General features: G+C 44.4%; 1 protein-coding gene across 2 annotated transcripts in view; it reads left to right on the plus strand.

Annotated features, from left to right (window-relative positions):
• The first annotated feature begins 2771 nt into the window (after positions 1-2771).
• Positions 2772-23091, plus strand: part of LOC117587338 — a 73596-nt gene continuing 53276 nt past the window's right edge. Inside the window, exon 1 of one of the 2 annotated variants that reach the window (XM_034277977.1) lies at positions 2772-2786. The gene's annotated coding sequence lies outside the window, so the exon portion shown is untranslated. Of the gene's footprint in view, positions 2787-12337; positions 12996-23091 lie in introns of those variants that run through there. The other variant, XM_034277976.1, reaches the window with a different exon arrangement.

Here is a 23091-nt window from a genome sequence, read left to right on the forward strand (position 1 = left end):
AGGTCGGGAGGCAGAAAGAGAGCAAAATCCGCTACACAACAACAACACGCTGCGCACATTATTTAAAATTCTACCTGCCCTACCTACCGTTGGCATTCTGATTGCCGCTTGAAGCTGAAACCTTTGCATCTGAAATCTTCTAGTAAAAAGGAATTTTGCGCTCTGCTGGGTATCCTTTAGTCCATCTCTTGACTTGAACTTTTTCAATCGTTCTCGCTTACTGGTGCCTCAATCAAAGTGCTGGGCTGTTCCATTTGCAAGCCAACTTTTGTTCGATTTTTTTTTGTTTTTCTTGTTTTTTTTTTGTGCCTTGTTAGTCGTTTTGGCCTCGTGGCACTTAAGCCGAACCTAAATTACGCCAAAATCGATTGCAATTGCGTTGATTATCGCTGTCCGAAGCGGTGGCGGCGGCAGCGGCAGCGGCAGCGTTGCCGAATTTATCGCCCGCAAATGCATTTCACGCGAAATTTATGTAGTTTTGTGGGTCTGCTCCTTGCCCCCCAAAAACTGCCAATATATACGAAGTACGTCGATATACTCGTATATTGGAAGCTGGATCGAAGTGCCGCCTGGCTATTTGGCCACCGGTTTTTAAGCCACGGTGCTGCCGGCCAGTGGCAGCCACAGCCGGCGCTGCTCTTTTGGTGCTTGCAGCTTATCGTGGCAATTACAACGAGAGATTTATATATGGGGATGGAGGGTGCAACAGAGGAGGGGGAGTGGACTGAAGAGGTGAGTGGCAAACACCCGCATGGAGTTCAAACGAAACGCAGCCGGCAAAAAACGATCCAAACTAATCGCCAAGTGTTTCCCTTCTGTTAGTATACTCTTTGTAAAGGTGGTGTGAAGACTTTAGGTGGATGTTAAGCATTAAACACTCTCGATCAGTGTAGAAGTCATTGGATATGGTGAAGAAACGATCAAAGGAACATTATATTCTAATTTTAAAAAGAATTCTCACTAAAAACTTTGAAGAAATTATATATTGATGATGTATTTCATTGATAAATGATTCCTTTTCCTGGCACGCATCACATAAAATGCAGAACCGCCTCTAGGGTTGGCTACTTAAAAGAAAAAACCAAATAATAATAATCTAATAATATTCAAATTTAAAATTTAAATTTAAATTTAAAATTTAAGTCGATAAACGGAACATTTATATTTTAAACCACTCCAAATAAGATCCAAAATAGGAAACGATTTATCCTGAAGTGTGTCTACTTTTTCGACCTGACAGTTCGATTTCTTCCATTGGCTTGTGTTATTTTTTGGAGCCACAAAATGTCGAATTAAATGGATTTTTATTGAAATCAAGCTGCAGACAGTGGGAAGTGGTGCTTAAAGGGGGGAAGGTGTTCCGGCTGCTTGATTGGATCTTAAAGGATCTAATTGGTCGCCACGTAGTCGATAGCGGTCCCAAAAACTGTGGCTGAGGGTCGTGCGGGGTCAATAGTGCTGTACTCTGATCTACAACCATTGCAATGAGGTCTTGAGACTGAGAATTTTGTAGTCAGAACTGCAGATACAATCTCCTAAAGCTCATAAACTTCTTTTGCTGTCCAACATTGACAGATTGTTGGCATATAATCGAAAGGAAAATGAAGCAAAAGCTAAGCCAAAAACTGCTTAAGATTTCAGCTCTGAAAGGAGTTGCTGTCGTTGCTGTTGGAGATCTTTCTGCATTCCATGACAATCGCTGGAGGGCTTAAAGGCGAATAGAGTCATAAGCATATTAGAGGCTCCATTTCCAACTACGACACCGTTTGCCACATAAAGTTATTCACGGCCAAGTGCATTACTAATTGGCAGAAGATTTTTATCTAATCCCAGTGCCATGAATTACAATTTCAACTAATTACAGTGGTAACTGTGAGGAGTTGAAACACTAGCCAGCCAGCGAGCGAGCAGGTGAAGGATGCCACAGCCACCATGTGCCATGTGGGCAGATCCATGTGGCAAGAGAGTCTCGGCTGCCTGTTTGCCGGGGCATTCAATGATTTATTGGTTTGTAATTTCCATTCGAGGCCCACGAGCCTTGAACACCAATGAGCCTTGGTTCTGGCACTGGCTCTGGCACTGGCTCCAGCTGCTGCTCCACATAGACATTGAACATGCGACAGGAAAAGGCAAACATGGACACTGATCGCACAGCAGCAGTCGAAGCAGCAGCAGCAGCAGCAGTGCAAACCCAGGCCCAAGTACAAACCATAGCCCAAAGCCTTGATGATGGCCTAGGAGGTGGAGTCTCATCTCTCTCTCTCTCTCTCTCCCTGTCTCTCTGCTGCGGCTGAGGTTGACATTGGAGCAGCGTCAACTAATGAAGATGCGCGATGCATCATGATGCACCTCTGCCACCACTGCCACATCCACAGTGTGTGTGTGTGGAGCGTGGAGTCAAAAGCCCAGAAGCAATTTTCGTAATCAGAGAAATTCATAAAAATTAAAAGAGTCATTTGCATGTTGTTGCTGCGCTAGTCCAAAGTGCTCACTGCAAAACCCTGTGACTATCTAAATGCAGTAGATAGTGACTATAATGGAAATTTGATCAATAATCTATTTAGAAATTATCTCTCTAGCATGTGTCATGCGGAAGAATCCGTCTCCATTTTAATCAAATAAATTTAAGAATTCTCATATAAAAACTCTATACAAATACGATCTATAAATGCGAATGTTGCAATATTAGAAACTAAAAGATTTTTTTTTCTTGCCTGTGCAGCTCCGCCTTTGCATCTTTAGTTCTCGTTGAATCTATGGAATACAATTGCTTCTTCCACTTGAAGGTAAGTTCTAAAAATTATATTATAGCCATAAGAAATATCCAACATTTAAGCTCTAAAGATCGAAAGATACTCACACTCTCATAAGTATTCGGAATATCAATCTTTCTGTCCTTAAAAAATACTCAGAATTCGCTAGAATAAACCTCCCCAAAAAAACTCACATTCATCCACTTCCAAATCAAAGTTACAATATTCTCCCCATCGAATGTCCACTGTATAAACCTTGTAATGAAAGAAGGATTTGCTGTGTGTTGCTGCATAGTCGTGTGGCCATAGCCTCTCGCTCCACCCAACTGGTTTGCTGCTGCTGCTGAGGCTGTGGCAGCCAGAAGAGTGCTCTCGGCATTTGGGTGTAAAATAAAGGAATGACTAATTTTTCAACGTTTTCGACGAATGATAAATGTGGCATGTGGCGAGCCCCGAGAGCAATCATGTTGCACTGTCACTTGTAGTAGCCCCTGAAGTCGACACACACACACACTGGGACACAGGGACACACAGAGACCACAATCGCAATGGCAGAATCCCACTAGAGAGACGGTCACCTAAGCTCCACTCTCGTGTGGTTTGCTGCTGCTTCTGCTGCCACGTTTGGAATTGTTGCAACGTCATAATTATCCCAGACACAGTGCCACATACTCCTGGCACTGGCACTGGCACTGGCACTCATTCTGGTACTGTGGTACTCCTGCCTTGGTACTTGTCCTCGGAGTTGTCCCTGAGAAAATGAGTAACGACTGCGAGACGGTAACGACTCCACAACTTCTGTGGCACCCAACAACGATTCATCCTAGAAGCTCAAGGATGGGGGGGCATATCTTTTTGGACCTTCGACTAACTGAAAAATTTACATTTTACGAGAGTGACGAACATCCTTCCTTTTCGGAGAGCAGCGGTTCAAGTCATTAAGCTGCAGAGCCCCCAAACCCGCTTGCAAGATTTAGGACTCTCACAGGGTAAATTATGTGTGGGGGCAAGGACAACAAGGGATCGGCAGGGGGAGCGGGAATGTCTGCTGTCCATCGAAGGTGGTCTGGAAAACACCGCGAAAACAACGACTGTCCAAGTGGCAAGAGTAACAGCAGAAGAATGCCCTAAAGGAATCATTTTATAGACATCATCGGAAGTTGTGGTGGAACCCAAAGGAGCCACAGAATGGAGAGTGAAGCATCAGGCATGAAGGCATGCTGCAACGACTGGTAAACTAGTTTTCGTAGCATTTAATGAAGTCATTAAAAGCCGCGCGTGTGGCGCGATCTCAAATTACTTCGCATAACCGAAAATTACATACGAAATGAAAGGAACAGGGGGGGCCCAGTACTGCAGCTGATGCCTAGGCCCTTGGACTAGGACCGTGCCCCAAAGAGCTTAAAATAAAACGATGTTTGCAGCAGGAAGGGTAAGGTAGTGATAAGGGGGGACAACAACTAATGGAGCTGGCAAACTGGAATCGTGGTACCTGGAAACCTGCAGCCAGCCCGGCTGAATGCTGGGATGCAGCCTGAGCTGAGCTGAGCTGAGCGACTGTCAAACCGGTAGAAGAAGTACAACCTTCAACCGATGACTGGAGCTCCACGAACGCGGTTGCATCCACGAACTAATGGACTGTGCAAAAATGAGTGACGCAGCAACAGAGAGCGTCCAGTGGAAGACGAAGATGGAGTTGGAGTTGGAGACGCGCCTCCAATGAAGTGGCGACGGAGACGGTGACTTTCTGCTGCAAACGGATGACCAAGGCGGATGGATGGATGGATGGATGGTTGGCCAAGGCAATGGCCATATTTAGATAAGGTAACGACACAAATTTTTACAATATAAATGCAAAAGTTCTGGGCCGTAAGAATGATGTAAAATGGATTGGGAATGGAAATGGAAATGCCAGAGAGGTGCAGAGGCAGAGACAGAGGCACTCAAGCGGCATGAGAGCTAAATTCGTGTTGAAATAAATTAATTGCGCTAACTTGCAACTCATGCGGCAGTGCAACGCGATGCAGTTCTGGCGTGCCTCCTACTAGGCCAAGGCTTGCCTAGGCAGAACGCACAGAGAAGGATGAGGCATGCCCCTGCATTGAATTTGTCGTCGCAACTGGAAGATGAAGACTGAAGATGAGAGTTGAAGCTCGAAGGAAGAGACTCTCTCTCTCTCTCGCGCACTCTCTCTCTCTCTGCTGGCTGCCTGCAGCATCATGAGTGCCATCGATCAAAGTCTGCATTTGAGAGGGAGACGACTCCTGGACGTTGCCTGCCTGGCATGTGGAAGCCTTGAAGATGAGGTTCTCCTGTGTGTGTGTGTGTGTGTGCTTGTGTGTCTCGCCTCGAGTCAAATGTCCACAAATTAATTTTCTTTATTAAATTTCAGCAATGAAAAATGACGCGAAAAACGCTTCCGCATGCGCAACAACAACAAAAAAGCTAAACTCAGGTGTTGACCAAAAGCAGCTGCAGCAGCAACGTTTTCAGACTTTTAATTTTTTGGCCCAAAAACAATGTGCCGTTCTTAGCTGCTTGAAACGGTAGCTTAAGCATTTAATTGATAGGCAAAGACTGGATAGACAGGAGTGCCATGGAGTGGCCGTGGCCATGGCCACCACAAATATGAAATACTTTGATTAATTTCTGGTCTTAACGGGGAATGCAACGCCTATTGATTAGCCCCCACCCTACTGCTTCGGTTAACAAATGGCCAGGTCAGCTGATCCCCATTGATCTTTGGACAATTCCCGTTCAGAGTTTAAGCAAATGTTTAGTTAATTAAGCAGACCATTGAAGTAGCTCCAATTACGGCGCAAAGAGGCAACAGCAAGAGCCCAACACATAATGAAGAGATTAAAGAGAAAAAGACAGCAGCAAAAAGGTACAAGTCATTTCCACATGGAGACACAAAGAGGGGGAGAGAGAAGTTCAATTAGGGAAAGAGGAATTGGAAATAATAAGGCGTAACTAAATAGGCGCTTTAGTCTATAATCATGACACAATTTCCTGACCCACGAGAAGTATCTTTGGACATACTCGTAGACAAAATATTTCCAAGGGTCGGTCGGGTCGCGTTCAGTCAGGAAGTTCCACTCTCGCACAGACACATGACTTTTGCACTTTTCCGAGCTCTCAATGAGTTGGCAGAAAAAAGCACACACACAACTATAGAACTCATAAATGGGAGCATTATTACAGTACACATTCGCTCGCGTCACAGTTCGAGAGTTCAAAGATGAAGGAAGAGACGCCGCAATGAGCCTCCTACTGGGGTTTCGCCTGCTCTAAGTAGCAGCCCTAAATAACAATGATGATGAAGATGAGTTGTAATAAATTGAATATTAACCAGCAGCTCAGAGCCACAAGAGATACAATACACAGAAAAAGGCAGCGGGAAATATGTATGTTAATTCCCGTATGCGGGAATGCAAGTCTACTGCGAGGAGAGTGTCACTCAGATATGACAGGTGCACAAAGCACTCTCCGCCACTCGCCAGCCAGCCAGCTCTCCCTGCTTCCTGTTGCCTGTGTGTGTGTGTGTTTGTGTGCCACCTATAATTAAGATACCAAAGTGGTGTAATATGCACATTGTTTCGCACACAGCACAAAAAGTGTATATAGGAAACGATAATTCCCGTTCCTGTATAATTTGTGAACAATTACGCTTTGTAATACCATTTAATGACTTCATTGCGCCCGAAATGTGTGCCGCCGTTGGACTCACATTCCATTTGGGCGATTCTTATCGCAGAATATTTATGGAAAAGCTTTTTGGCTGGGAAAAAAACAACGAAATTTTCCCTGTAAGAGAGAGTTTTCTATGGGAAAATCAGAGCATCACATAGCCCCACATGAGTTCCATGAGACTTTGTCTCTCTTCGCGAATTTGAGAAGAGTTTAGCTGTTCTGGAAAACTAAGTGCAAAATAACTTGAAACCCAAATCGGGTTATGCTGGGCCCACAATTTGTTTGTGCAAATTGCAAAAAGCTTTTAGTATTATCTATGGGGTAATCTGATCCGATTATCATTCGCTGGGCACACATTAAGCCCATGGCCCATGGAAGCCCCACGTCGGATCAGACTGTACACGCCCTAGACAGCGCCTAATCCATGGACAAAAATGTCATTAAAAATATTTAAAACCAATCTGAAAATGGAACTAAAAAAGGGAGTAAAACTGGAGGAACTGGAACTGGCACTGGCACTGGCCTGGCCCCACTGGCACTAGGACAAGCTGTTGACGTCTGCCTTAAGCAGTGCTCCTCTCTGACTGGCTGTCTGGCTCTCCTGCTCTCAGGGATTCCATTCTCCGCTGGCTCTTTGGGTTTCGCTCTATAATCGTAAACATCACTTTGCATAATAAGAATGCTCCATCAATTTGTGCACTATCTAAAGTGATATTAATTAAAAGATCATTTATATCGGTGTTCATAAAATAGCAAAATGTTGAGGTTGCTGCAGTCCACGACTGCTGCTGCTGCTTCTGCTGACGTACGACGGGCGACTCTCGCGTGGAGACTCTCATCAATGCCAAATGGAATCAGAGGAGACCCCTTCTTCGGCTGATGGCATGGCATGGCATGGAAAGAAGTTGTCGCTGTGGCGCGTTGATATTTATTGATACTGACAATGGAGTCCCGACCCGCCCGCTTGCCTCGCCTTTTGCCCGTCTCTCCTTCCTGCTTGGAGCAGTGGCTGCGGCACCGGTTGTGGTTTCCACCCGTCTTTACCCCACCACTCCTCGGAAGATGACAAGTTATGCAAATCGTGGAGACACCAAGATCAAAATAAACTTTACGCATCTGCATCTCAGAGGTACTCTTCATCTTTCACCTCCTCCGGGTGCTCCTTGTCCTCCTCCTCCTTGCGAGGGTACTCCTCAGGTGAGTGGGCAGAACGCACATCCAACAACATGGACAAGGTCATTCTCGGCCAGACAGAGATGAGAGGGTAGGGGTACGTAGCAATTCCTCAAACTAAGTGACTCAGGCAGATGACCAAAAGGCAGAGTGCACAGCGCTCAGGCGACTCCTCTGTCCGAAACGAGTGCAAAAGTGAAAGATTGATGGCGAAATTACTTGAAATGTTTGTGTGTGCCACAGGCAGGAGGAGCGGCCGGCATGAGCGGCATTCGACAGCGAACAGGAGCGGATTGCAGGTGCAGCTTGAGGCCCAAATGTGGGCTGCTGCTTGGGGATTTCTTTGTGTTTTGGAACTTTCGGGAGAACTTCTTTTGTATAACTTTTCCCTAAAACTTTAGTTCTGTAGACTCTTCTCATGGACTTTTCTTCATAGATATTCCTTTGCCGTATCTGTTGGATCGCCTCATCCATGACAGTGCAAACCCTAAAACGTAAACAAGGCAGCAGGCAGCGTCTTAGACAAACGACGCGTCGTCTGGGTCTGGGTCTGGGTTCGGGGGGCCCTGGTCTGTTGATCAATCTGCGACGCCTACCCAAAAAGCAAAGAGCAGCTTAGTGGTCTTCCAGCCGCCATATCCAACTGCTGGTCCATCTACTGACTGCATGTCCCCTCCTCTAATCTTGAAGTCTCGTGGTCTTGTGGTCGCTTCTTCGTTGGCGACAGGCGACAAACCTGTCTGGTTAAAGAGGAGTTCTTTTGGATGCTTGATGCCTGGCCACTTGCCTACTTTGTAGGCCGACTGTTTGGCTTTGGCTTTGGGCTTTGGGCTTTGGTTCGCGGCTTTGGCCATCAACTTGTCCGCTGAGCTATGAAGATGGGGCCTTGGCTTCGGGTTGGGATTGAGGATGGGTCTAGTCTGGTCTCTGGTCTCTGGTTTCTGCCTTCAATCAGTCGAACGCAATTCGAGTTGACAACATGTCGCAAATGCGTGAGTTGGGGCGGTGCCAAGGGGAGTGGAGGGAAGTTGAGGCAATGTTACAACATGCTACACTCTTATGATTATATAGATTATATTGCCTGTCCAGCCCAACCCCCAATGCCACATGTGTGTGTATGCCACATACCTGGCAACTGCTGGCTGCCTCCGCTGTGGGGCTGTGTGGCTGGCGTGATTGAAAGATTGAGTGCCAGGCACAATTAAAGTGCTCTATGGATGAGTTGAGATGATGTACGAGTGTATGTATGGCAATTGTCACAAGTCCTAATTCGGCTGAGAGTTTGTTAAACCAAATTCAATGGAACAGCAGGTGACACGAACAGGTGGCAGCCGATGGCACATACAATTCTCATTTGATTGAGGGATTAATCAGGGAATAAATGTGGAAATTTTGGGTGTTTATTTATGGTACAGAAAGTTGTAGCTTTTCGATTGTTCAATGATTATTCATCCATCATTTACTGCAGGAACTTGTAGTTGTATATCTTTAGATAATTTTCGATAATTTGTAGGATGCAGACTTGAGTCCCCTTCCCCAGAGACTAACCCTAAAAGATGCTTTAACCACTTGGCATCGTAACTGCAATCTATCTTTCACTATCCATCCATCTTGCCACAGGAAGAACTCCAGTTTGCCGACTCATTCAATTTGTTTATGGAATCGCAGATGCAGAAGCAGCAGCAGCAGCAGCAGCAGCAGCACAAAGACCAGCAAAAACCTTCATTATTTATGTGTGCTTATCGCAGTGATAAAACCGCTTCAACGGCATTTTCAAGGCCTGAAGCTGCGCAGCATTTTCCACTTGCCGCTCATTGGGAGGGAAAAACAAATCATTAAATGCATCTTCTCGGGAGAGAAACAGGGAGAGGGACGCCTATTCAGTGGAGCACCTGTCTTCACCTGGCAGCCCAGAGGCGCCTTTGGAAAATTGCGGAAATGCCTCAGGTTGAGCTTCTGCCTCGGAACGGTCCGGTCAATGGTTTGGTTTTGGTTACTGCTGCTAGGCCCCGCGCCGCAGATTATTGACACAACAATAAAGATGCACAACAATCAAAATAATACAAGATTTACAACACAACAAACACACAAAAAGAAAATAAGTGAAGATGCGAAATGGAAGATGCGAAATGGAAGATGGGAGATGGGCGGGCGATGTGCAATGAAAAGTGCACAATAAAATAAATAAGCGCATAAAAAGGTGAGCAGCGAAAATTTGCAGTAATTTGAGATTACGTTGGCATTATGGTCCGCAGAGAGACAGGGCCCCAGACCCTCTGCGAGACTTGTAAAACGTTACACTCCACCCTACCCCGCCCGTTTCAACGCGTTGCGGCAACTTTTACTGCGGCGACAGCAGAAACTCAAAAGAGTCTGAAAGTCGTAGTCGAAGACGAAGTCCAGTGTCTGCCACAAAAGCCGCAGCTGTTAATGAATGGCAATGGCTTTGTTGGTAATGAAGTGTTGGCCATAATGCCACTATGACGATGACGATGACGACAACCGCCACCAGCAGAAAGTAGCAGCAGCAATGCAGGGACAGAGTCCGATGATGACGACGACGACGACGGCGACATTGACACACAGGCGTGATAAGCCACAGATAAGGAAAGTCCTCGCTTAGTCACGAGGTTTAGTTTATGCTTTTACATTGGTTTAGCTTTTGTTCAGCGAAATCCTTTGATAAAGAATGGAAAATACCCATCAAATTAGCCAGAAATTGGAGCGCTGTAGTCCGAAAATGGTCAACGAGCAGCAGCTTTTTCTCTTCGTTAGATTTCATTCACATTTTGAACCCACCTGCAACTGCAACAGTCATGTGTACACAAAGGAATGCTTTCTTTTTCTCCTTCCTTGGCATTTTCCAATTAAAGAACACGCGCTGCAAGGAGCAGTCGACGAACTGGTGGCTTAATTAGTTAAGCAAAGTATTCGAGCATTTTTATTCGCAAAATGCGGACAGCCAACTTCATTATGGATATAAAATATGACGTTAATTATTTTACTACTGCGGCCATAAAGCATCGACAGCAGAAGAGCAGTGGCTGTGCCATATACAGGGAAATTCTTCCAGGAAAAGTGCAATGTTTTTGTTTGGGTTGTAAAAAATCGAAGGAACTTGCCAAAGTTTGAAGCTCAAAACTCAAGTCCGACATGCACAAATCAAGAGAGTGAGCCCTGAGAGTGTGGGTTAAGTGTGTGTGGCAAGTGCCTGTGTCCGTTGGCCCATTGTCCATTGGGTACATTGGGTTTTTTTTTTGTAAATATTTGTCTTTGATTTAAGCGACACTCCTGCATCTGCATCTTGGCTTTCAGATCTTTTCGTTTTTTGCCTGTTGTTTTTACTCGTACCAGAGTGCATGGTGTGGCATGCCCCCAAACAGCCAGACAGCCCCGAGAGACACAAATCCATGATTTGTAGTTGTTCCAACTCTTTTTTTTGTTGTTGTTTTTTTTACAGCTGCGCCTTCAGCGGCGATGGAGGAGAGACGACGTTGACGACGACGACGACGACGACGTCAACAATGAAATTGTCAAGTGTTGACAAATAAATTTGAGGATTTTCGAGAAGATTTACTTATGCTAATGAAAGACACTTGTCACAGAGATCCACACATGCCTCATGCCACTTACTCTCTCTCCCCCCTCTGCCACACTCTTTTTCTATTTCTCTCTTTTCGTTGCCAGTTTTTGCGGCATATCTTCTTGAAGTGCGACGGGAGGCAACGTTGACTCGCATAAATATGTTTGCTCTGAGAGTTTTAGAGTTGTAGAGTTTGTCTTTGGCTCTTGGCTCTTGGCTGTGACTTGGGCTCTTGGGCTTTTGGCCAGTTCTGTACATGCAGCAAAAAAGTACCGTAACAAATTTGCAAAAGTGAAAGAATTTCGAGGAGCAGCAAGGCAGGCACTAAATTAGCAAAATGGCCAGAGAGAGAGCGACAGGGAGATGTGTTCCCGGAATGGCTGTTCGTCACATTAATATTTATGAATGTTAATGCGGCTCAGAAAAAATCACGAGGAAAACTGTGGCCAAAAGGAGAGTGAGCTGCTTTACATAGAGTTTTCTCCCATTGAATGCTTGAGTTTGATTGGGGGTCATATACGGAAATATTTGGGGGAAAGACTGGCTGGCATCTAATTAGAGTCCGTCCACCTGCTTCAATGTGAGAATCCAAGGGGTACCTTGAACAACATTTCACACGCTCATCAAAAACTATAAATCCCCGTCCACTGGGTAACTGAAAAATCTCAATTGCCGTCTACCTGTGAACTCTGGCCGATAAAAAACAATAAATTTCTCAAAATTGCATGCCCCAAACATACTCCACCACCAGAAGTGAATAAATCTCAAAAATTCTCAAGCGAGATCTGGTGCCTATTTTTGGTTTAGGTGGGCAAAGGCAACATAATTGAGTAATTAACTCTGAAAGTCACTCAGAAATGGAACCTGTTTTGCATTTCACTCACAGCACAAACCACTCGAAATGCGAGCAAGCAGGTTTGGGGTACAAAGTGGGAACGGAACGAACCCGAAGCCAGACGAAGTGCGAGCCGAAACGAGTGTTCTGCTTCCACATGGGAATGGAACAAACATTGCCGCTGCTGCTGCTGGCTGCTTGCTGCCTGCGTTCATGCTGACTGCGCTGTCGGCTGCGCTGTTATGCTGGCCACAGATTCAGATACGTTTCGTCGAGGTTCAAGATACTTTGAGTCCAAGTTGAGCGCTTTCAACGTTCGCAACGCATTTCCGCGCGACGACACGAACGTTGCTGAAATTTCTCGCCTTTCGCAAAAAAGTTTCGTCGAATTTTCGCACAAAATAGAGTTAAAGCAACAAAATTATAGAAAAATATTTTGAAAATTGTATCTAAATATTTATGTATGGCTTGTGTGGGTCGCGTATCGGTTTGAGATGTTTTATTTGTGCAACAACTAAAGTGCCTGCAACTGAAATACAAATACAAATATTAATGCTCGTAAAACGCATCTAAAATTCTATCTAGTGCCAAAGAGAAAAAGTTTATCATAGCAACAAGAGATGAATAAATATATAATCAAGTAATATCAATAAAATATTTATATATCGCTTGGGTATTACACAAATGCACAACTAAATGAAAATTGACAACGAAAATATACGAAAAATTGTTTGTGTGTTCCCTGTCTATCGCTCTGTCCGTCGTTCTGCTTTATATCCGTATCCGTATCCGTATCCGTATCTTTTTGCTGTGTTCTGTGGCCATACACGCTGTGACGCCTGCGCAGTAAGCAGCAAGAGTGCATGCCTGGAGTGAAATAATTCTAATTGGATACCAAAACGGACACACAGGACAGGAAACGGAAGTTGGCTGCCATTTGCAGAGCCACTTGGCAACGGTAAGTGTCTGAGATACAGATACAATGGATAATTAGCCACTTGGGCGGCAGATAATCTATCTTTTGGCAGCGCACAGAAAATATACAAAAACAAATATCTGTCACAATACTGACAAAACTATCTGCCATAATGCTGACAAAATAATGTCAGTCACTCCTCCGTTTGCGTATCTTTTATTGTATCTGCGCAACTGTGTTTGCTGTTTGCCGTTTGTTTTTGCATCTTTTGTATCTTGTAGCTCGTTCGGGCCGGGCTCTTTTTATAGCCATGATTAAGTTTGACAGTTGACAACATTTACAGCCCTATCTGAGTGCCTCAAATCGCTCCATTTCGCTCCTCTGCGTCGCCTCGCGGGTCGGTTAATTGTGCCACAAATTTCGTATAAATTGACAATTCAACTGGCATTTTACACGTGGCCATGCTGCGTGCTGCAGTGTAAATTTAACACACAGATTGGCATTGACCCAATGAGTGTGCAAGTGTGATGTTTGTTGGCCTAATGTTTTATTAACTAGAGCAACAGCAGCGGAATGACAAGCTACAAGATAAACATTAGGCGAATATACAGGGCGCGGATTTAATGGGCCGACATGTTTATTTTCTTTTGAGTATTCCGAAGGGCGGAGGGGCATGTCGTCTCATCACAAATGAGCGGAAAAAACTTAACAGATGATTTACAGTGACATTAAGGGCTCGCTGAATGGTCCATTTGTGAGTGTAATGATGATATCATTAACATTTTGGAGGTCTACTTAGCCAGAGATTGAGTTATTGTGCGTTAAACTATTTTTGAGGGTTACAGGTGGACAGTCACAGAAAATTACACAAAGCTTAATCCCACAAAATAGAGATTAAGACCTTTGTTGCGGGCTTAAAGATTGTTGAGAAATTAATCTGTGGAATGGTTAATCTTGTAATATTATCTGTAAATTATTTCTAGAAAGAAAAACCAATTAAAGGTTCAATGAAAATTAGTTTGTTGATCTAGAAAGGGTTTTCCATTATTTGTTTGTAAAAAATATATACTAAAAGAGCTCTCAAAGCAATAGCTTCCCCAACGCGTCTGCCAATTTTCTTCCTCTGTTTACTCCATAAATCAGTCATCTATCAAACCCAAATACAACCAACGAAAATCTCGTAATTGTTTAACAAATAGACCAGCGTTTATCGTTTTTAGATAGAGAGAAAGCGACAGTCAGCCCTTCCCCCAACTTAAACGTGACCTACCAAAAAAGTGACAAAAACTTTTTCTTGAGCAAACTTTTGCTTTTCCGCAAACAAAACACAGACACACAAACCAAACGTTACACATTTTTCAGTCATGCAACATGCCACTCTATTTCTTTTTTGGGAGAGTGTGTGCAACAAGCATAAACATAAAGAAAATATATATGTAGGAAAAGCCAAGCGGCCAAGGTCAAGAGCGTTGGCTCGATAAGCAGCTGCTGCCAGAGTGGCGGCCCTAACTCCGAAACTGGCCCTAAGCCTGAAATCGCACGAACATTTTAGTGGTTTACGTGTCGCAAGAAATATTTTAGAGATTTTGAAAGCATATTTGCAACACGTTCTAGTTCTAGCCAATCATTTTTGACCAATCGAATGTCTCTCTTTTCGTGGCTGTAAAATCTTCATTCAAATGGGATGCTGCGGCTGCGGTTGCTTTCGTTGATGTCTCTATCGTTTGTCGGTGTTTAAATTATGGGATCTTCCCATTAGAATTCTTGTTTCGTTTTGTTTCTTTTGGTGCTGCGCCTAATGTTTATTCAAAAATGCGACATATGCTCCATCGTGTGTTGATTGTCTTAAAAAGGAACTCTGTTTGTCCGATTTTCTTGAACTCTTTCTTCTGTGTTACCTTGTCTGCCTCTTTTATCTGCCTTTACTGTGTCTGCCTCTTGTGTCGTCTAGACAGAGAGACGCATCAGCGGAAGGAAGCCCAAGACCTGCACTTGAACTTGAGACTCGGACTCAGACTCAGACCCAGACCCAGACCCTGCTTTATATACAAACTCCTTCTCCTTCGCCCTCTCTTTTTCACTGTGTTCTAACTCTGGGATTCTGTGCATGGTGTGTGGGTTCGCAACCCTTTTTGCATACCATATTTCTTACCCTCCATGGCAGAAAAATAAAAAATACATGCCACAAGCCTCCATGAATGAATATAAGCCCTGAACCTGCAACGAGGGTGATAAGCAGCAGCAGACGGACGACAACTGTTTGTGTTGTGTATATGTATGTGGGGGAGCAGCACTCGGTTCTCCCATGGCTAGACCGCACACCAGACAACACCAAACCCCTGCCATGCGACAGAGCCCAGTCCTAAGCCCCTGCCATGCCTCAGACACCTTTTGTTTCCCCTAGATCTTGATGTCTGGGGCAAGAAGTGAGCCGCTTAGTGGCCATGTCTCCCGTTTTACCGGTCAACCGTTTCCCCGCTGTCAACTATTGTCAAGGCTTTAATTAGAGATTTCCATTGCGATGACACACGATTATGTTGATAGATTCCATGCTGACTCTGCTTATTTATATTATGATTTACTGGGATACTCCCGGAGAAGAGGGAGAGAGAGTCACAGCCATAGATACAGAGTGAGACAGAAATGAAACAGAGATGTGAGGCAATTGAACTTTGCCACTTAATTGAAACTTTGAGCACACGCCTACACATTCTGTCCTCTTGCAACATTTTGCTGAAATGACTGCCAAGGGCTGCTGTCAAAAAGTTAGGCACTTGAACTAACTTGTGGCTTAACCCACAGACGAATGTTAATTACACATAGTTATGCCCAAATTACATTATCACTGCGATACGATGGCCCTCCCACGTGGTTGCCCTAAGTTTTGATATCATAATGAGTGGCAGAAAACTTTACTTGGAAAAGTTTTTGCTCAAGAATTTGGCTTCCCATTGAATAGCCTAATTAGCCACAGAATATTCATGTGTGCGTGTAGCCAATAACTCAATCGGTTATATGGTGCCAGCTACTACAGATTTAATCAACAAATAATGCAAATTTTGCTAATTCTACAATCCACGAACTATCTATCTATAAATACAACAAAAATACAATGGCCTGCCTGTATGGGGAAGCCTGAAAAGAAGTCCAACAAATAAGCCCATGGCCCGATGCCGATGCTGAAACGACTTTGATTTGGGGCCGGCCGGCCGGTCTGATGATGAGCTCTAATTTCGAAATTATACAAAATTGCTTTTTGCCTCTTCCAGCTGTAGAAGGAGTTGGAGTTGAAGTTGATGTTGATGTTGAAGCTGGAGTTGGAGTTTTGGGGTGGAGTATCTGCTCTGCTGTCTCTTCCTCTAAAGTGGATGTCAGTTTGGAAGCTCAGTGTTTCGGTTTTTAAACTTGAAATTGTCTCTCACTCTCTGTTGCTTTTCAGGCCCATCATAACAAGTTAATTTTGATGTAAATTTTCACAGACTCCACAGAGAGATACGATTCTGAGGCCGAACACAAACAAAAAGGAAGATACCGAACCGGTTAACATAATCACTTCATTTTCTGTGATTGTGTTTGCGTCTCTGTCTCTCTCTCTCTCTCTCTCTCTCTTTATATATTTTTGTATGGCATTACGATGCTTTAGATGAATAGAAGTGTCAATATTATTAAGTGATGATGTCCCCCCCACCAGCTGCTGCTTCACACAAATGATAGGCCGACTCAGACTCAGGCGTTTGATAAACGAGCCAATGCTGTAAATAAAAAACCAACACCAGATAAAAGATACTCAAACAAAGCACGAACTAAGCTTGAAACTCATCCATGGAGTTGATAAATTGTATCTATATTTATGACTTGGCTGCTGCTGCAAATAATTTACAATGTTTGCAGCTCGCAACAAAAACTAAAATACGGTGGCAAGGCCAAAAAGCGTGCAGCATGTACATATGTACATACATATGTAGAATAATAAAAGCAAAGTTACAAAAAGACATAAACCAAACACAAAAAGCACAGAAACAAGAAGTAGCTACAAACAAGCGCAACAAATGCAAACACAGAAAAAAACAAACACAAAAACAAAAACAAAAACTAAACCAGAAAGAAAGGTTAGAATTTTGGTAAAACGAAGTTGAAGATACTCTTGGGAAATTCTAGCTTCTAATTTCCCCTCTTTTTTTATTTGGGTATCTTTAGATAAAATACAAATTTTGGTTGCAGAAAACTAATTTTTCTCCCTTTTAAATTCTATGTGAAAACTAAATTAAATTTCTAAAGTCTGAAATCGATTTACAATATTCTCTTGTAAATAGTCATACCCTTCCACCTATGTTTGTATGTTAGGGTACGAAAAGTCACATCCAAACAAGGCGGCAAATGAAAAGAAAGAAAAAAGAAGACTGCAAAAAATATTGAAACAAATGCTGAAATGCTGAATTATTAGCACACAAATCGCCGGCAGCAAAGGCAGTGAGTGGCATAAATAGAAGCTCAGAAAGAGGGTGAAGCAGAACTAGAAGCAGCGGAAGAGGGAGAAGCCAACTAGTGGGAGATTCGGGGACAGACACCCTCTGCTCTTGGGTTTGGGCTCCTAGGTTCTAGTGTCAGAGGCGGGCGGTTGGAAAGGGCTGATTATTTTTTTTGTTTTTAGTTTTATTTTCGTTGAGGCTGCTTATTCATGGCAATTCCGCTCCCACTCCACCCTCCTCCACTACGACCACTCTGCCACTGCACTATAAAAACAAGAACAAATGCCAACAGAGAAAGAAATCAGAAAAAAAGAGCTGGAGCTAAGATAGCAACACGTGAAAACCGCAAGCGAAAAACCTGCCACAGCAAAAACATAAAACAAAACAAACGAAAAGAAATGAAATGAAAAAAAGTAAATCAACAAGAAGATGGAAACGGATGGAGAACAAAAACGAAGAAAAACAAAAACAAAAACAAAACAAATGAAGCAGAAACAAGAACGGGAGGAAAACCACACTTGGAATATGACGAAAATAAAAACTAAAGTACACACATAGAACACAACAAAAAGTGCTGCAAAAATTGCTGCAACAAATGTGCGCCAAATGCTGTAGAAAATGAGAGGAAAAGAAATGCGAGGGTGGAGCGAAGAGTTTGGAGCTGTGCATAATGAGAAGAGAATAGAAGAAAAAAAGGCCTAAATTTTACTGAAGATAGATTGAAAGACTGGACTATTTTGCTTTAAAATTGTATTTCAAATATATTTTTAAAACTTTTTTAAACCCCTTCACCGGCTTTGGCTTGCTTTTTGGTTGATTTCTGCTTTGCATATTTCATTTTGTGACTCTTAATATCCCTCCCACCTGAAGATATCACACAACCCTCTGCAATTAAAATTACCCTTGCTGCCAGTACGCCCTTGCTATCCTCCCTCTGCTCTCTGCTCATGTATCAGTTAGTGCGTGTGTCTATGTATAACTCTGCAATTATGACGAGATTTGATGCTGGCAGGCATCATCATCATGCAGCAATGCAAGGCAATGGGAGGCAATGAATGCGCTTGAGGTAATGCCAACAAACAGGCGAGAGAGCGAGCGCTAAAACCAAACTAACTATAAATAAAACCAAAAGCCAACAATAGCAGCGGCAGCGGCAGCACAGCAATAAAACCAAAAAACATGAAACCACACGATGGGTGGAAAAAATCTTTAAACCACAGATGATGGGAGGAAGTAACGTCCACACACAGATACAAGATACAGCCAGCAAACATTGCAGCAGCGGCAGCAGCAGCAGCAGCAGCTGAGAAAGCGAACGCATCCACAAAATACAGAAAAAAAACAAAGCAAAATAATAATACAAATAACTACAGATGCATAGATACGAAGGATAGTTAGATGATGGAAGGATGTGCTCTGCTCGTTTTTTTCTCTCTCTCTCTCTCTCCATACATTCTCATCATCATCATCAGCTTCATTATCATCATCCTCGTCGTCGGGGTTGTTGTCGTTGGGCGATCGCATAGCCGTTGCCATAATTGTTTAAGCGGCCCAAAAGCATCGTCCCCGCCCTAGCCTTGGCCCACCTGAGAGGCAATGCTATCGTCGGCAAACAGCGACTAAAACGGCACTGTGGTGCATCCAGCTAAAAAAAATACACAAGGATACTTCTGGTAGAATATCTAATACCAAAAAACTAAGAAACTTCAAGTTTTAATATAATTTTTGGACCATTTTGAGCGAATTTAATTTTAAAAGTGGATATTTTATAATTGCGCCAGTCAGTAAACCTTTCCAAGATCCGAAAACACTTTCCTGATTTATATTTCTCTGTATATTTCCATCGTTTTCGAGCCCACTGTGTGCTGCCTATTTGCTGGCTGCTCTTTTGTGTGCAATCATGTGCAGGCAGCAGGCAATAAGCGCTGGAGCCGCTGTCGCAGCCGCAGCCGCCGACGCCGACGCCGACGATGGAGCCGTGGAGCAAGTTACTCCCTTTATGCATGGAGGCCCTGTCTTTGGCTCCAGCTCTGGGCCTCTGGTAGGCCTCTGTCTTTGCGGGCTCTCTGCTCTGCTGTTCGTGGCTAAAACCTGATTATGAGTGGCCCCAACTGTTTTGTTGGCTTACATGTTGTGTATTCTAACACGCTGCGGACGTCCTCATCATCATCGTCATCGTAGTCTTCGGATGGGATAGGATGGGATACGATGGTATGGTTTGGGATGGGGGATCTGGGGATCTGCTGGGCAAACAAAATGCGTCTTTAATGCAAACATGCAGCAGCAGGCAGCAGCTTCCTTTGAAGTTGCACGTTGCAAGTAGAAGCGAGAAAGAGAGAGAGAGAGAGAGAGAGCGAGTTTGGAGCTTGCAGCAGCTGAGGGCAAGAGGAAGCATCACTGCGACTGAAACTGGCGGGGACTGGTGGTGGTGGAGGCCTGTTGCATGTGCGTACAAAACTTTAAACAGGAATTTTAACAACTTGCTTTTGTACTTGTGGCTGCCTTGTACTGGCTGTTGCAACAACATTGCAACAGTGCAACACGGCTACAGACTACAGACAACAGCAACGCTGCAACAACTGATTTTTAAAGAAAATTTCCTATGCGTTGCATAGAGCTTCCCCCCACCCATCCCAAAAAGGAAGTGCATGCCAATGGATGCAGGAGGGAGGGAGGCTGCTGCATGCCAAACAACGTGCCACAACAGAGTGCATCCAGCCAATTAGAAGATTTTCATATTTCTGATGCCACATTTCAATTAAGTGGCAACACAAACAGCAACACAGCAAAGTGTGTGAAAAGGTCGAAAGTTAAAAGCGAAAGCAAGGCTTAAAACATCTTTATGTATTCGAATCCATCAATCATCTTTAAGCGATCTGCGATGCATTTCAATTAGCCACAGATTGGGGCAGCCAACGGCAGCTTCAAAGGCACGTCGGTGTCTTCCAAAAAACAGAGGTAGCAGCTGACACAGAGACCGAGAGAGTCCCACCAGTCACAGCCACAGCACACAAGTTGCGTTATCGCAATAATTAACAACAACAAAAAAACAGTTTAATAGTCGTAGAGGCGGCCCCCCAGGGGTCGAGCCACAGCTGCTTCGACAGCCACTTCTGTCGCTCTGTTGGAGCATAATTTTCAGAGCGAAAAACTTTATCTGTTTTCATTAAGTATTCGCAGCAAAAACATTTTTAATTATGGCAGACGCACACGCAACCAACACCACCGGCCAGAGCAGAAGCAAAAGCGAGAGTCCAATGTGTTGCCCCCAAAAAACAAGGTCAGGGCTATTAAAACTGCATTACAAGTCGCGAAACATCATAATCATCTTTATCATCATCGATAGATGTTTGCAGTGTGTGGCAGTGTGGCAGTGTGGCAGCATTGCAGCTCTCTGTTGCACTTTTTGACAGCTGTGCCACATCGCAAACGAAAGATCACTTGAGATGGTAGCTTCTGTCAGGCGGCATCCAACATCAAAAGTCGACGGCTGTTACACATTTCTCATAATTGTAGAACCCCCTTCAGTGTTGGCATCCACATCTTCATCTTTTGGCTACTGCCTCAAGTGATGACACATCATCCATCCCAAAGCGACGCTTGAGCCAAATGCGAATGCGAATGCCACATTGAGATTGAAGTGCCGCAGTCTACGTGCGCGCTCTCCTCTCACTTTTGTGATGAAAATGTTAGAGTTACAGAGAGGCAACTGAGAGATAGAGTGCTCCTATGATACCAAGAAACTTGGGCTATACTTTCTTAGAAGCAGAAACCTCTTGGAAATGGTAACTACTTAAGGGGTTTGGCTTGGTTTTGCATTAAAAGATGTTCCAGAGAGTTTTCTTTGATGCTAATGCCTTGAGATGTAGTTTTTCTCATTTAAAAATCATTTGAAAACCTTTACATTTTCTAGACATATCTAATTACATATCCAATAGTTGTCCTTGGCATCAGGTTACAACATCACGCAGCTATTGTTTACACTGTGTGCCACAAACAATCTCACGCCCCAACAGCCCACACACCATAACACCACACATACCACATGCCACGCCACGCTGCCATCGTCTCTCTGTCGTACAAGCATTTAGCAACAATAAGCTATAAAATAAAGGTAAACCCAATAAATGACATCAGTTTTATTAAAAATAAATCCGAAAAACGAAACGGCAAACCAGCAAACTTGACAGGCAGCGACAACAGCAGCAGCGGCGGCAGCAGCAGCGATGGCTAAAAGCCAATCAACGGCATGGAATGGCGTGGCATGGCATGGAGTGGTGTGGAGTCGATTGGAGTTCGTGGCCAGACTAGTGGCGGTGGAGTCCATGGGCCGGAGACACCTGTGCGCTGAACTGCGCTCCAATCTCTGCGACGAGAGCGAAACGTGTTCGCACGCTGCTGGGTAGGAGAACCAACCGTCAATCGCATTGGGTCGCCGGTTGTCGGTCGGCGTGACGCCAACAATAGGCAGAGAGACAGCGAGCGCAACAGCCTGACCTTTTCTACGGTACGAGGAAACTTTGTTGCAAAGGCAGTGCCGAACACACCCACTCCCAGGAGACAGACGCCAATGCCCCATTCGTCATGCCCTCCCTCATGCCCTTCCCTTCCCAAAATGGAAGGGCGACTGTTCATCAAATTCTCGCATGTTGCACTGTCAAACTGCACACAGATGCAACACACGCATCAGACAACTTCGTTGGGGCAATGCCATCTGCAGCTGCTGCTGCTTCTGGCTATGGTGCTGCTGCAATTCCTTTGAAAAAATTCCACCAGTTGCAGTTGCGGCACCGCACGGAAAAGTCTTCCTACAAAGATGCTGCAGAAATTCATATTTAATGCGAAAGTCTATGGCTTTTCTGCGAGTGTAGCTTTTGTTTGCCTTTTGCGCGACTTCCCATAATGTTTTTATGATGACCCACGGGCGCAACATTCAAGAAACTCTCTCTCTCTCTCTCTACCCTCCAGCTGCCCCTTGCCTTAATCCAAAGAGTTGTCTTTATTTTTGCAACTGCCACTGCAATTAGCTGCAATGCTGCATGCCACACACACAAACACACGAACACAGAGACAGAAGGAATTATGGTGGCTCCAGTGGCAGACTAGTTGGCATTACGACGCTTCTGCCAGGCGTAAAAATTAAATTTCACATGAAAACTCCAATGAAATTTGAGCATCGATTGTGGGTCAAAAGATTGTGGTGGAGAGACCAAGACACCCATTGACAACAGACCAAACAGCTGGCACCCCACGAGTCAGCCACAGGCACAGGCACTAGCACTGGCGGCAGCTGCTGCTGCTCCTGGAAGACGACGGGCTGGCCTGCAATCCATTTCAATTGCCGCTTGGCGTTGCTTGGCGTTTAAGATTACGCAACCGATTAGCCAGGCAGCTGGAAAATGCGGCCCCAAAGAGCAAGAGAGCGAAAGATGGGGCAGCAGCAGCAGCACGCTTATCCCCGGCAATGTCCATTCCTTTCAGCGGTAAACTTGTTTATTAGATGGCCAGCAGAGCAGTTAGTTGTGTGTCTTTGTGTGTGGTTCCCCTGCCACGCCCCTGGCACGTGCCGCCACATAACTCACGTAGCAATGCCCCAGCGACTTTTGGTAACTCAGCGACAAATTCGCATCCAACACGCGTCCATGGCCGGCCCCCATCCATCCCTCCAT

This window comes from Drosophila guanche, unplaced genomic scaffold (genome assembly GCF_900245975.1).
Source record: "Drosophila guanche unplaced genomic scaffold, DGUA_6, whole genome shotgun sequence".
Lineage (NCBI taxonomy): Eukaryota > Metazoa > Arthropoda > Insecta > Diptera > Drosophilidae > Drosophila > Drosophila guanche.